The sequence below is a fragment of the Erythrolamprus reginae genome, chromosome 3 (genome assembly GCF_031021105.1).
Source record: "Erythrolamprus reginae isolate rEryReg1 chromosome 3, rEryReg1.hap1, whole genome shotgun sequence".
NCBI classification, from domain to species: domain Eukaryota; kingdom Metazoa; phylum Chordata; class Lepidosauria; order Squamata; family Dipsadidae; genus Erythrolamprus; species Erythrolamprus reginae.
In genome coordinates, this window is record NC_091952.1 from 63,396,078 (window position 1) to 63,410,178 (window position 14,101).

Genomic DNA, 14,101 nt, shown 5'->3' on the forward strand with positions numbered 1-14,101 from the left:
GGTGTTTCTGTCCTTGTTCTCAGGCGAACACTGCGAGACCTGAGCTGCATTCCTTCTATAAATACTGGTGGCTGGGTGTGGTTTGATGGCTCAGCAATTGCCTGCTGTGTAGAAACTTCCTGGTGAGTCAGTGGGGTAACAATTGGGGTCGTTGATGTAGCTGAGGTATGCTGATTAGTTAATGGTTGTAGATTAGGCGTGATCAAATCCTACACGGGAAGAAACCCGAATATACCAAGACCGTCATATATATTATGTGTGTGTGTGTGTGTGTGTGTGTGTATGTATATATATATAAAATTATTTTTTTGTGAGCATGCATAGAAGCCAAGTTTCTGGCACTGTGGATGTGGTCACAATCTTGTTTTTGGCTATTTATTTATTTGTTTGTTTATTTATTTATTTAGGGTTTTTTTTAATGGCACTGCACATGCGCGTGCATATGAAGTCTGCCCACACAGCACGTAAGGAAGCGAACAGTTAGCAAAGTAAGTTAGAACCCGCCCACAAATGGCTTCAAAGGATTTTTGAAATATTCTTTTTTGCGGGGGGCGGGGAGCATGTAGGATAAAAAAATAGTCTCTTAAATTTAAATTTTTCATATGAAATCTGTTGAGATACCTAGAAAATTAACCTGTAGAAGAATGCACAAACAATATTCTTAGATAATGTAGATAATTTCCAGATAAATATTTGCAGTCTAATCTTGTGTAGTAAAATTTCTGCAGTTTTGCAGAGTTGGTTCTAAATAATACAGAAGATGGAGAATTTTATTATATTTAAAGGCATGAGAATATTTTTTAAAAAACACAAAACAAGTTGGTCCTTTCTGGAAATGAAAGCTGAAAGAAATGATGATTCCGGTGGAAGGAAATGAAGGAAATGAAGAAAGTTGAGGGCTTCTTATCAAGAGCTGTTTGATTAGAGGAAAAGGTTAAGTATCAGCAAGTAGAGGCATCCCCCACTTTGGGCCCAGAATAACTGAATAGCAGAGGAGGAGCTGGCAATCTATTAGGCATTAATCTTGGAATGATGCGTAGGCAGAGAGAATAGTAGCTGTTTCCCCTTAATTCCCAATTCTTTTGCTGACTATTGTTTGCCGGTATATTTAAAGGGAAAACTGGTCTGCTGCTATACTTTTACAATGACAAAATAACTACATAAAAAGGATTAATACTTTACAAAATGACATTAAACAGGTACTACTAAATGTATCTGCTTTTCATTTTTTTCCAAGCATAATAAAAATATTTAGGAAACAGTATTGATAAACAACTTGCATGTTGGTTAGAATTAGGAAAGTCTGGGAGTTGAAGGCTACACAACTTAAAGTGGTAAATGTTGAAAAACACTGATCTAGACCAGGCCTGCATAAGTATTAATCATGGAATATATGCGCTCTTCCCCCAAGCACTGTTTGTTTGTTTGAGTTGAAAGGGGCCTTGCAGATCATCTAGTCCAGTGATGGAGAACCTATGGCATGGGTGCCACAGTCAGGACGCGGAGCCATATCTGGTGGCACACAAGCCGTTGCCTTAACTCATCTCCAACCAGTAATGGGTACATTATATGTACATTAGCACATATTTTTCAAATCTTTAATCAGACTTTCTGTTTTATGCACCTGTTGACATTTTTTTCTGCAGAAATTGGGATGGAATTTAACTGGAGTGGGTGGGGTACGGTCTGATTTTCATGGGGGCAGAAGACAGACTTGGCTCCACCCCCAAAATGCCCCGATCTTTTTACCTATAGCCGTAGGCATTGAAAGCCAGGCTTTCTCACAGCAGGGCCCAATAGCGAGGTAGTACATCAGTCTTCCTGGACCTTCTATTTCGTGCACTTGCTACTGGGCGTTCCAGCAAGCTTCTATGGCTTGACTGCCTCGGTCGGAGCCTGAATCCCGAAGCAGCCCGAGGAATTGCATTGAGAGCCTTTTAAATGAAAGAGTTTTCAGGTGGCACATCCCCTTCTCCAATTGCAAAAAGCATGCCTGAAACACGAGGATTGTACAGGAAAGCATTTCCAACTGAAGGATTCCCCTCCATTTTGGGGGAGGGCAAATCCTTCAACACTTTACGATCCTAACGTTTCAAGCACCCTGTTTACAATTGGAGAGAGGGAATCTGGCGCTTCGCGAGGATTGTACAGGGAAGCGTTTCCAACTAAAGAACTCCTCTCTGTTTTGGGGGAGGGGAAACCCTTCAGCTAGAAACGCTTTACGATCCTTACATTTCAATTGTTTGCAATTGGACAGAGGGAATCTTGTGCCTGAAAATGCTCTGCTGGTTCCTATTTCGCTATCTCCCCCTTTGATCTTCCATTCTGATTGGCGATTGGATCAATCTCCTGGAATACCACCAATCAACTATCTATTGCCACGAATTGCGACTATTACTGCCATGCAGCGTTTGGTGTATAAGATAAACCCAGTTTTTGACCTTTTTGAGAGTAAAAAGGTGCATCTTATACTCCAAAAAATAGGGTATAACCTAGTATTGATGCAACGAGAAGCCTTTTAGTGCTATTCAGCATGGTTCCAATGGGCATTTTGCTTATATATAACATTTGTCCGTAGCTACCGGTACATGCATAAATGCAGTTCTGTTTCACAGCAGCCCTTGAAAATATGCCCAAGAAGGATCCTGTTAAATTTCATGAATTTTGGACATGTATTTTCTGTCTAGTTAAAATTTTATTTTCTATACTGATACCTGAAGTCTATAAGAAAAAGAATGCATGTACAGTATGTCTTATAGTTTTAAATTGAAGGCTGCTTTATTTTAGCCCTAAAAAAGCTGGATTGCATTTGGTCTTTAACTTGGCTGCATATCTACCTGCGAAACAGAATAAAGCTTCCTTTCCTCTCCTACATTCTACATTTGTAGAGAAGTTAGAGGCTCACTGATACTGTGGTATGCAGTTGTTTGATATCTTAATCAATTGCTAGGACAAACATTTGTTACATATTATATACCTGAAGGGAATGAATGGTTCATTGTGCTGAATTGGCATGCACTGCTGGAATTGCTTAGCGGAGTGAAAGCAAAGTATTTAAGTGGGGTGCCTTGCTTTTATGAAGTACTTGTTTTACCAAATAAAGTATAAGGAGACTGAATAGAAAAGGGAGTAGACAGCATTCTTGCCCCCTAAGTTGCTTGCTTGCTTGCTCAATGACAGTGAGCAAGTTGAACTTTAAGATGCCCTGAAATTGCAAGGCTGGAAGGAACCACCCTCTATCACCACTCGTTGGTGGAAGATGAAGAATCACTGGTGTCAACTCATGAAGTTTTCCCGATGACACACCTTTTGGGGAGGGGGAAACAGGGTCAGAGGCAAGACATGAACTGATTGAAATTAGAGCCTGGTCGCTGCCAACACAGTTATTTTTTTTAAACAACTGGATTTTTCTTAAAACGTTGCTTGAGACTCCTGCTTTTATTAGGGCATCGGTTGAAACCCTTACAGTAAGCCAGCTCTAACTCAGTTCACACTTTGCCTGTGACCCTGTTTCCCCCTCACCACAAGGTGTGTCATCAGTCCCATTCCCCAACAAAGCAATTTTGCGAGTCGTAGGAATCCCTCTGGGCGTTGTGGGTCTCCATGGAGATGGCCTTGACTTTGGCCGACTAGGATGTACAGTGTTCCCTCGATTTTTGCGGATTTGAACTTCGCGAAAAGTCTATACCACGGTTTTTCAAAAATATTAATTAAAAAATACTTCGCGTTTCCCCCCCTATACCACGGTTTTTCCTGCCCCAATGACATCATATGTCATCGCCAAACTTTTGTCTGCCTTTAATAAATATTTTTTTAATAAACTTTAATAAATAACCCTGGTGAGTAATAATCTAAATGGTTGCTAAGGGAATGGAAAATTGCAATTTAGGGGTTTAAAATGTTAAGGGATGGCTTATGATACTGTTCATAGCCAAAAATAGTGTATTTACTTCCGCATCTCTACTTTGCGGAAATTCGACTTTTGTGGGCGATCTCGGAACGCATCCCCCATGAAAATCAAGGGAACACTGTATTTTGTTTTGACTGAGGTGTGTTACAGCTGCGAGGTGAGATTCCCCATCCCCCTGCCTATGGCAACTTGGGAGCAGGTCAGAAAAACTTTGTGAGTTGACATTTGGCTTCCCTCATTTCCTGAAGGCAACCTGTGCAAAGCAAAAGCAGTATAAGTACAGGTATATCTTTTAGGAGTGTGGTTGGCTTGCTTGGGTTCTTTTCATATAATTTGGCTATGAGATGATCAGCTTGAATGTTTCTGCTTTTTACCCAGGACACCTTTGAATAGAGGGTAGCCCTTCCACTTGGTTAAGTATTGGAGCTGTCCCCTGTCCCACCTAGAGTTGAGGATGTGTTGCACCTTGTAATGGGTTTGTCCCCTTATGAGTTCTGGGTCTGGGGGCTCGCAGGGTGATGGTCTCAGGGTCGACCCAACCACAGATTTTAAGAACTAGTTTATCATATAGAAGTGGATTATTATAATATATCATAAATCAGAGGTGTCAAACTTGCCTTGTCAAGTTGTCACATGAAGTATCACAACTTTTTCCCCCTTTGCTAAAATGGGGGTGGGCATAGTTTGACACCACTGATCTAAAGGATTGTTCAACAGAATGCAGAATATTTACTATATACGGTAATATATGCATTGAAATAATATTGCAGGGTGGGAGAAAATGGCTAGGCTGAAATTATAACCACATCAATTGAATATTATAAGGGAAATATCTGAAACAAGGAAAAACCTCTTTTTACTTACGTGAATTAGCCAACAGAGAAAGTGCACTCAGAATGTGTGACTTTCTAATATACACCCAGTGCCTTGAAAAGGTCTCAATTATACTTTGAAGGGAATCCGTTAACAAAGGAAATTCTTGGCCTTGTATTAGCTTTGTGATTCAAGCTGGAAAAGATTATAACTATGTTTGTCAAAGTGTTACCCTTTTCCCATTCTCTCAAAGGTTGTCTTAATGCCATTTAGGTTGAAGGAAAACATAATCTTTACATCATCCTTTTTCATTGTCTCTCTCCAATCCAGCCCAAAAGAATGGTAAACTTCGTAAATCAAAAAATGTATAACCAAAGTTTTGCACAGACTTTGTGCCTAAACATTCAGATAACCTTCATTGCCAGGCAATAACTTTTTGAAGTGCTGTATTCAATCCCAGGAATAGCCCAATGAAAAATATAAACAATACATTCTAAGAAAGGATTTCTAGCCTTGCTGACTGCCCAAGGTCAAGGCAGCTGGTCTGTGGCTACTTAAGACAAAGCCTACTCAGGATGAACTCTCTCCTCAGTAACCTTGTCCCTAAAAGACTCCTTTGGGCCTTGAGCCAGGTCTCTCACAGTTCCTCTAATGGCCTGTCATCTCTCAATGGAGACATTCTGTTCTGCTTTTCAGGCTGTGAGTAAAACTTGCTAATTTTAGCTCATTGCATTTTTGTGATATTGTGGAGTAAAGAAGGCTGAAATATTAGTTGTCTCACAAGTTGCCACAGTTGTCTCACAAGTTGCCACAAAATGGAATGTGATAGGCATTTGAAACAAGGAGGATTTCTTTGGAAATAAGGCAAAGGGGGAATATCTTTGCCTAAATTCAGTGTGCAGTACAATGTTCAGAACTAAAATAGAAGCCCGAAGGTTAAAGTATTTAAATCTTAGGAGATCTCCTTATATGGCGACCAATGCAAGTGTATATATGAGTTACTGACACTCCCTTGACTAGCGTTTAGAATTGCCAAAAAATGAGATATAGAGGATTCATTTTAAAAATTTATGACCAAGCTAGTTTTCTTTGCTTCTGATAAAATGCTAAATGTAATGGCCACTTTTATCTTGTTATACGGGCAAGATCACAAGTTAATGTGCATCTATTTTAATTGACTCCAATAACATTGCAAGCAGTTTTATATCTGTTTGTGTCCATTAATAAGACAAGTTTCCTCAGGTTTCTCACTGAGAATCTTTTGCCACATTCTGCCTGAGTAGGAAAAACTGAGTAGGTAGCAAAATACAGGGAGCCACCCCCAGCTTCTCCAGTTGTGGCAGAAGAATACCAGGGTTAATGGTATCAAAAGCCGCTGAGAGGTCAAGGAGCACCAGGATAGAGGAGTGACCCCTATTCTGGGCTTGCCAGAGATCATCCATCAGCATGACCAAAGCAGTTTCTGTGCTGTAGCCAGGTCTAAAGCCCAACTGATAAGAGTTCAGATAATTGGTTTCCTCTAACGACCATAGGAGCTGGAGTGCCACCACTTTCTCAACAACCTTTCCTATAAAGGGTAGGTTGGAGACTGGACAATAGTTTTTCAAGACAGCTAGATCCTGGGAAGGCTTCCTGAGTGGTTGTCTTTAGCGGCTTTGGAAAGGCCCTCTCACTCAAGGAGGAGTTGATCAATGTCTGGAAGCAGCCTGGTGTCACCTCACTACTGGCTGAAACCAGCCAGGAGGGGCACAGGTCCAGCAAGCAAATGGAGGAGCTTATCGCTCCTATGGCCCCATCCAATTCCTCAGATGTCACAGGATCAAACTCATTCCATACAATAGGACTAAGACTTGTCCCTGCCATCTTGGTCAAAACTGCCCAATTGGACTCTAGGTCCATCCAAATCTGAATGACTTTGTCCACAAAAAATTGAGCAAATTCCTCAGCTCTATTCTGTAAGCGCTCATCCGCTTCCTCCACATTAAGGAAAGAGCAGATTGCTCTAAAAAAGGGTGGCTGGGTGCAATTCTACGGACACAATAAGAGCGGAAAAATGCAAGCATTTTGCCACCCATATTGCCACCAATAAAGTCCTAATAAAGGCTCTTAACAGTCTCTGGTCAGATTCAGATTACTGGCCCTCCAGCACCGCTCTAGATGTCTCTTCTGGCGCTTCATCTCCCAGAGTTCCTTGCTAAACCAAGGAACTTTCATGGATCCATCGCCACAGACAGGTCGTACAGGTGCAATTCGGCTCAGTGCCCCCAATGAGGCCCTATTCTAGGCCATCATCAAGGACTCAGCTGGATTGTGGGCTTGAGGGACAAGCTCCCTCTGGAATCTGGGGCAGAACCACTTAATCTGCTCTGCCTCCCTGCGGTGGAGAATTGGTGTCTTAAAGTTATACAATAAAGAAAAACGGGGGGGGGGGGAATTCAAAATCTATTTGCCAAAAAATAATGGGGGAAAAGGCAGTAGAAATCCAAAATATAATTCAAAATATCAATTTAAATATATAAGGGGGGGGGGAATAGTCCCCAGATCGCAAACAGCCAAGTATTTGCAGCCATAACAATCAAGTTTCAGATATGCTACTCTCTTCAGTTCAAAACAAGTTAATATCTCTCAGGAACAAAATAAAACAAGGGTTATGTAATTCAAAGCTGTGCTCCAAAAGTGAAAAAGGTACCCAAAGTGGACATTAAGGTACCAATGTACAGTGATCCCTCGATTAGCACGGTCTCGATTAGCGCGAAACGCTGCAACGCCGTTTTTCAAAAAATATTAATTAAAAAATAAGTCCGCGCTAGTTCTCTCTCTCTTTCTCTCCCTGTTGCCGGCGTGGTATATGAGAGAGAAAGAGAGAGGCAGAGGTCGGGCGCATTACCGGGAGGTGGAGGTGGCGTGGGGACGCTGGGTGCCGGGGACACCGAGGAGGGGGTGGACGTGGCCTCTCAGCTGCAGAGCCGAACAAGGGCGGAGACAACGGCGGAGTCCGGCGCTGGGGCCATGCAGGGCCGCTCATCCAGGGGGGCGTGCACTGGTAAGTCGCCCTCCTTTCTCTTTCTTTCTCTCTCTTATACCACACCGGTAACAGGGAGAGAAAGAGAGAGAGCGGAGGGCACCTTGCCGGTCCACGCCCCCCTAGATGAGCGGCTCCGCATGGCCCCAGCGCCGCCCAGGCAAAGGGGAAACCCCAAGATCGCTTGCCGCTTGCCGTATTGCAGCGAAGGAGGCGAAGCAAGGCTCCAAGCTGCAATACGGCAAGCGGCAAGCGGCAAGCGATCTTGGGGTTTCCCCTTTGCCTGGGCGGCGGGAAGACCAAGGGAAGGTTCCTTCAGCCGCCCAACACCTGATCCGCAGCGCGGCAGCAGCGAGGAGCCGAAGATGGGGTTTCCCCTTTGCCTTTACCCCATCTTCGGCTCCTCGCTGCTTCCGCGCTGCGGAGCAGATCAGCTGTTGGGCGGCTGAAGGAACCTTCCCTTGGTCTTCCCCGCCGCCCACACGCAAACTCCACCATCTGCGCATGTGCGGCCATGAAAAAAATGGCGCGCATGCGTAGATGGTGTTTTTTACTTCCGCACCACTATAACGCGGAAATCGATTAGCGCGGGAGGTCTTGGAACATAACCCCCGCGCTAATCGAGAGATCACTGTATTTATGTATAATTGTAACAATGTTCCAATACAATATCAAAAGGAGAGACAAAACTATAAAAAGTTCCAATAATGAAAAACAAAATATCATAATCCAGTAATTAGTTTTAAAGTTTTTAGTAGGGAAGAAATTTTTTCTAAAAGTAATCCAAAATCCTTTATTTCAGAATGCTTTTTCTGCTACTTAAAACTGGAAGTGGGTCAAATTTCCACTTTTTTGCAGTTATTTTAGATAATAGTCAACAATTTAAGAAGAGTAGAAAAGAATTATTTCTGTTCTTTTGCGTGAGTTTTAATCTGCTAATTGTATTTAAAAATGATGATTCCAGTCTTCAGTTCCTCACTTCAAGCTTTGCTGTCAGGACTAATGGTATTCCATTGCCTCCGAAAATAGCCGATGGCCATGAAAATGAGCTGTGACTGCCTTGGGGGCCTGTGACAACCCCTATAGTTAGCCACAATGTGCTTTCTTTCTTTGCCGCTCACCTAAGTGGCTCTGACCCTAATTAAGGTCTCCAATCAGCTGTGGTTCGGTATTTCCCGCAAAGCCTCCATTTGAACAACCATTCTAATTGCTTGAAATTTGCAAATTTGTTTTATGTTAACATTTACATTTTTGAAAATGAATTCAATTTTTGTTTCTTTTCAGTCCCTTAACGGGCGTTTGGGAAGACCTCTAGCAGGTGCTGTTCACACGGATGAAATATCTTACATGCCAAGGTTTGAACTATTTGTTATATTTGCGCTTTTACTTATTCTAAGACCGATTCTTGATTCATCTACACATCACAGTAGTTCTTCTTACTCTACATTTCCCCCCTTAATCTATCTGGAAAAACCAGGGATGAACTCAGACTCTTTGCATTCAAAAATATATGCTCTCCTACTGTTTTATGTTCCTTCTCCAGTCCAGTGGTGTCTATTGTGATTGGTCAAAGATCTTTCCTTACCCTAGGGCCAGAAAAAACTATAGCATTAGCATTAGCATTTAGCAACAGCTTTTAGACTTATATACCACTTCACAGTGCATTACAGTCCTCTCTAAGAGATTTACAGAATGTAAGCATATTGCCCTCAACAATCTGGGTCCTCATTTTACCAACCTTGGAAGGATGGAAGGCTGAGACAACCTTGAGCCTGGTGAGATTCGATCTACCAAACTGCTGGCAGCCGGTGATCAGCAAAAGTCGCTTGCAGTACTGCCCTCTAACCACCCGGGCACCTGCAGCCATAATGCAGTGTGTGCACAATCTCCGCGCCCCATCCCTGTGCATTCATGTGCAACCCCGCGTGTGCCCCATCTCCACCCATTCACACATGACTCCCACGCATACACGCGCACACCCGTGTGAATTCACACGTGACCCCTGCACATGCTTCCCACCTCCATGCATGCACGCATGTCTCCCCACATGAGTCTTGTCCCCCATGCATTTGTGGCAGAAACCTAAAGACCAGCTTGCTGGTGGAAGGGGTGTGCGCATGCACAGTAGAGCTTGACAGGGTTGACGGCTGGTGTTCCCAGAGAGAGGGCTCTGTGTGCTACCTGTGGCATGCATGCCATAAGTTCACTATCATAGTTCACTAAAGGAAAGATGTTGATTGGGACAGATTGTCCAGATAAGAGAGAACTATACTACATGGAAGGCAAAGAACAGCCTAAGCTCCTGCCAGTTTTGTATGATAAAGTTTTGTTTTTTTAACACGGTCGATTATATGCAGCATTAAAACAAGCAGTATGAGCTGTAGAGCATTTCTGTCGTGTAAGATGTTTCTGTCAGTCATTCAATATCAATATGCAAAATCAGCAGCATATTTTATCATGTTAGCAATATAGAGGAAGCGTTAAGTTGAACGTATCTGAATATGATGGACTGAAATGTAAATATTTTCAAAAAAGTAAACTCTTTCTCATTTGTTTTTTTAAAAAGCAAACACCACCCTGAAGCATTTTTCTCTTTTTTGTTCTTGGCTTTAATCATGCAGTGTACTAATTGAAGTTTATAGAACACTTTGCAAACTGCTTCCATTTATAGCTTCTAAATTGGGAATTTAGTTGAATTTTGTATAATGGTGGTAAAGCCACCATTATACAAAACTTACTCTTCAGTGGGTTTTCTTTTATCCAAATCTGTCTGATCAGGTAGGTTTTCATTCTGTCTGATTGAAATAATCAAGCTTAAATAACTTTATAGTGATGATGACCTCACCTAACATCTTCCAAATCAACTTTTCTAGCCTCCAAATTTTGCACTTTAATGACTGTAGAACTGTATTTATCTAAGTATTAAAAGGAAATAATTAACAGTCAGACAATGTATGATTGTATATATTGTTACTGACCATATTAATTTTCTTTTATAAGTACTAAATCAATAAATTTAGTAATAAAATCCAAATCAAGCTTCTTTTTTAAATTAATATACACTATACCTGAAGCTTCAGTATAAGCCCTAGTAATATGCCTTTAAACAGCCACTTAAACAATCATTTTTGTGCATTTATTTATTTAATTTAAAAATTAGCACTTTACAGTATAGCCCAAATAAATAATTCAGTGAATGCTCTAAAGCAGGGATATAAAACTTGCATCATCACAGCGGCGTCACATAACATATTGTGACTTGACCAGCACATGACAAATCTGGCCCGCATGGGCTATGAGTTTGACAGCCCTGCTCTAAAGACATGTGGAGTTAACACGATTGTTTTGAAACTGAATATGGGGATTTTGTTAAATTAAAATGAGTTTTAGTATAATAATGTGTTATATACTATTTCTATCCTGCATTTCTATCTTGCTTGTTAGCAAGAGTATTAAATCCATTTGTTGGTCCTCATTAAAAAAAATAACATTATTTAAAATAAGCAGTAAGTCATCTTCTAGTTGAGCGGTCCTTTGTGCTCGCTGAGCTTGCTAGTATTGATAATGTTAGCTACTTTGTATAATGAAATGTTGACAAGAAAGCAAACAAGCTAAGAACACCAGGGACCTCTCATTTCAACCCTGAGCTACAAATATTCTCCTTTATTGGTATCATCTTCTATTTATTAGGATTTTTGAGCTGTAAATAGTATTGTTTTATGGGTTGTGCAGTTCATCGAAAATAAGTTTGTTTAAAACTGATATACACACTGAAACTGGCATCTGCCTTTAATTCAAAATTTATTGTATACAAAGTAAACTGTGACCCATTAGGTCATTATTTCAGAGATATTTCCTAACCTAAATAAACAGAATAATCATGGGAGGGGGAAAATTCAGTGGGAGTGAAGGCAACTTTATGTCAAGTTGTCCACTGAGTTTTCTTGTGGGAAACTGGCAGTGAGCATTGAAAATCCTTCCTTCCTTCCTTCCTTCCTTCCTTCCTTCCTTCCTTCCTTTCTTCCTTCCCTCCCTCCCTCCCTCCCTCCCTCCCTCTCTCTAAAATAATGTAGTATTTTTAGATATGAAATTAACAATTGCATGACAAAGGAGCTCCTCAGCTGTTCTTCAGACAAAGACATTAAGACAAGGTTGAGCCGCAGGACTTTTTCCAACACAGAGACACCAGAAAAAAAAACAACTGAAAATTACATCAGTGGGTTCATACCGTTGAGGCACTCCCTCCCACCGGTATGAATCCACTACTGCCTACCAGGCTTCAGAAAGGCCTGTGCGCATGCGCGGGGGGCAGCGTGAGATGTGTATACACATATGGGGGGGAAGGAAGGGGTGTGGGCACGTGCACACATGCTAGGACACCCACATACACCCCTTTTGGCAGGTGAACCAAAAAAGATTCACCATCACTGTTATAGGGTCTCCTGCTTGAGCAGGGGATTGGTGCAGAAGACCTCCTTATAACTCTGTTAGTCTATTATAATACAGTAGGAAGTAAAGTATTTTGGCTTTATATATTAAAGCAGATATTGAACCATTTAGATTAGGTTAACTTAAGAACATGATGTCATACAATAAACTAGATTTTGCTAGGATATTTGGCTTGGACTTTGCAAATCCAACCTTGGTATTTTGTTTAGTTTTGGAATTTTCTTTTCATCTGTAAGATACAAATTTTAGTATATGGCTATTTTCCCGGAAAAAGATTTTTAAAAATTTGACTTTTCTTTTTGGTGTTGGACTACAACTCCCATTATTTTACTCAACATGGCAGAAAATGGACAAAATGGGCAGAGCCAGGGTGGTGCAGCAGGTAGAGTGCTGTACTGCAGGCCACTGAAGCTGACTGTAGATTTGAAGGTCAGCGGTTCAAATCTCATCACCGGCTCAAGGTTGACTCAGCCTTCCATCCTTCCGAGGTGGGTAAAATGAGGACCCGGATTGTGGGGGCATTATGCTGGCTCTGTTAAAAAAAGTGCTATTGCTAATATGTTGTAAGCCGCCCTGAGTCTAAAGAGAAGTGCGGCACAATTCGGCAGAGTCTCTGGCTGAGGCCTGGAACAAGGCTGCAGCGGAGGCCCTTGACCGAATTGCACCGCTGCGACCTCTCTGCGGCACTAGACCCCGTAGAGCTCCATGGTTCAACGAGGAGCTCCGGGAGTTGAAACGCCAGAAGAGACGTCTAGAGAAGCGATGGAGGAAGAGTAAGTCCGAATCTGATCGAACACTTGTAAGAGCTCATATTATGACTTACAAAGTGGCACTCAAGGCAGCAAGATGCGGGTATCATGCAACCTTGATTGCATCAGCGGAATCCCACCCGGCCGCTCTGTTTAGGGTAACCCGCTCCCTTCTTAACCAGGGGGGAGTTAGGGAGCCCTTGCAGAGTAGTGCCGAGGATTTTAACACGTTTTTCGCTGATAAAATTGCTCGGATTCGAGCGGATCTCGACTCCAATTGTAAAACAGAGTCAACTGACAACGAGTCAGTCGAGGTGACTGGGGCTAAACGTCTTTGTCCATCTGTCTGGGAGAAGTTTGACTTAGTGACACCTAAGGAAGTGGACAAGGCCATTGGAGCTGTGTGTTCCGCCACCTGTCTACTGGATCCGTGTCCCTCTTGGTTGGTTTCAGTCAGTCGAGAGGTGACACGGAGCTGGGTCCGGGAGATTGTCAACACCTCCTTGGGGAGTGGGTCCTTTCCGGCTCCTTATAAGGAGGCACTTGTGCGCCCCCTCCTCAAGAAGCCTTCCCTGGATCCAGCCATACTCAATAACTACCAGCCATACTCAATAACTACCGTCAGCGGTCCTTGGAAGAAGCCGATTATCTAGGTCCTCAACAGTCTGGATTCAGGCCCGGCTACAGCACGGAAACTGCTTTGGTCGCGTTGATGGATGATCTCTGGCGGGCCCAGGACAGGGGCTTGTCCTCTGTCCTGGTGCTTCTTGACCTCTCAGCGGCTTTCGATACCATCGACCATGGTATCCTTCTGCACCGGCTGGAGGGGTTGGGAGTGGGAGGCACTGTTCTTCAGTGGTTCTCCTCATACCTCTCTGGTCGGTCGCAGTCGGTGTTAGTAGGGGATCAGAGGTCGACCTCTAGGTCTCTCCCTTGTGGGGTGCCTCAGGGGTCGGTCCTCTCCCCCCTGCTATTTAATATCTACATGAAACCGCTAGGTGAGATCATCCAAGGGCATGGGGCGAGGTATCATCAATACGCCGATGATACCCAGTTATACATCTCCACCCCATGTCCAGCCAATGAAGCAGTGGAAGTGATGGGCCGGTGCCTGGAGGATGTTAGGGCCTGGATGAGTGTCAACAAGCTCAAATTCAA

General features: G+C 42.7%; 1 protein-coding gene across 5 annotated transcripts in view; it reads left to right on the forward strand.

Annotated features, from left to right (window-relative positions):
• Window positions 1-14,101, forward strand: part of RAP1A (RAP1A, member of RAS oncogene family) — a 119,332-nt gene that overhangs the window by 58,235 nt on the left and 46,996 nt on the right. For all 5 annotated transcript variants that reach the window (XM_070745607.1, XM_070745610.1, XM_070745609.1 and 2 more), the window contains one exon: window positions 9,030-9,100. The gene's annotated coding sequence lies outside the window, so the exon portion shown is untranslated. The remainder of the gene's footprint in view (window positions 1-9,029; window positions 9,101-14,101) is intronic.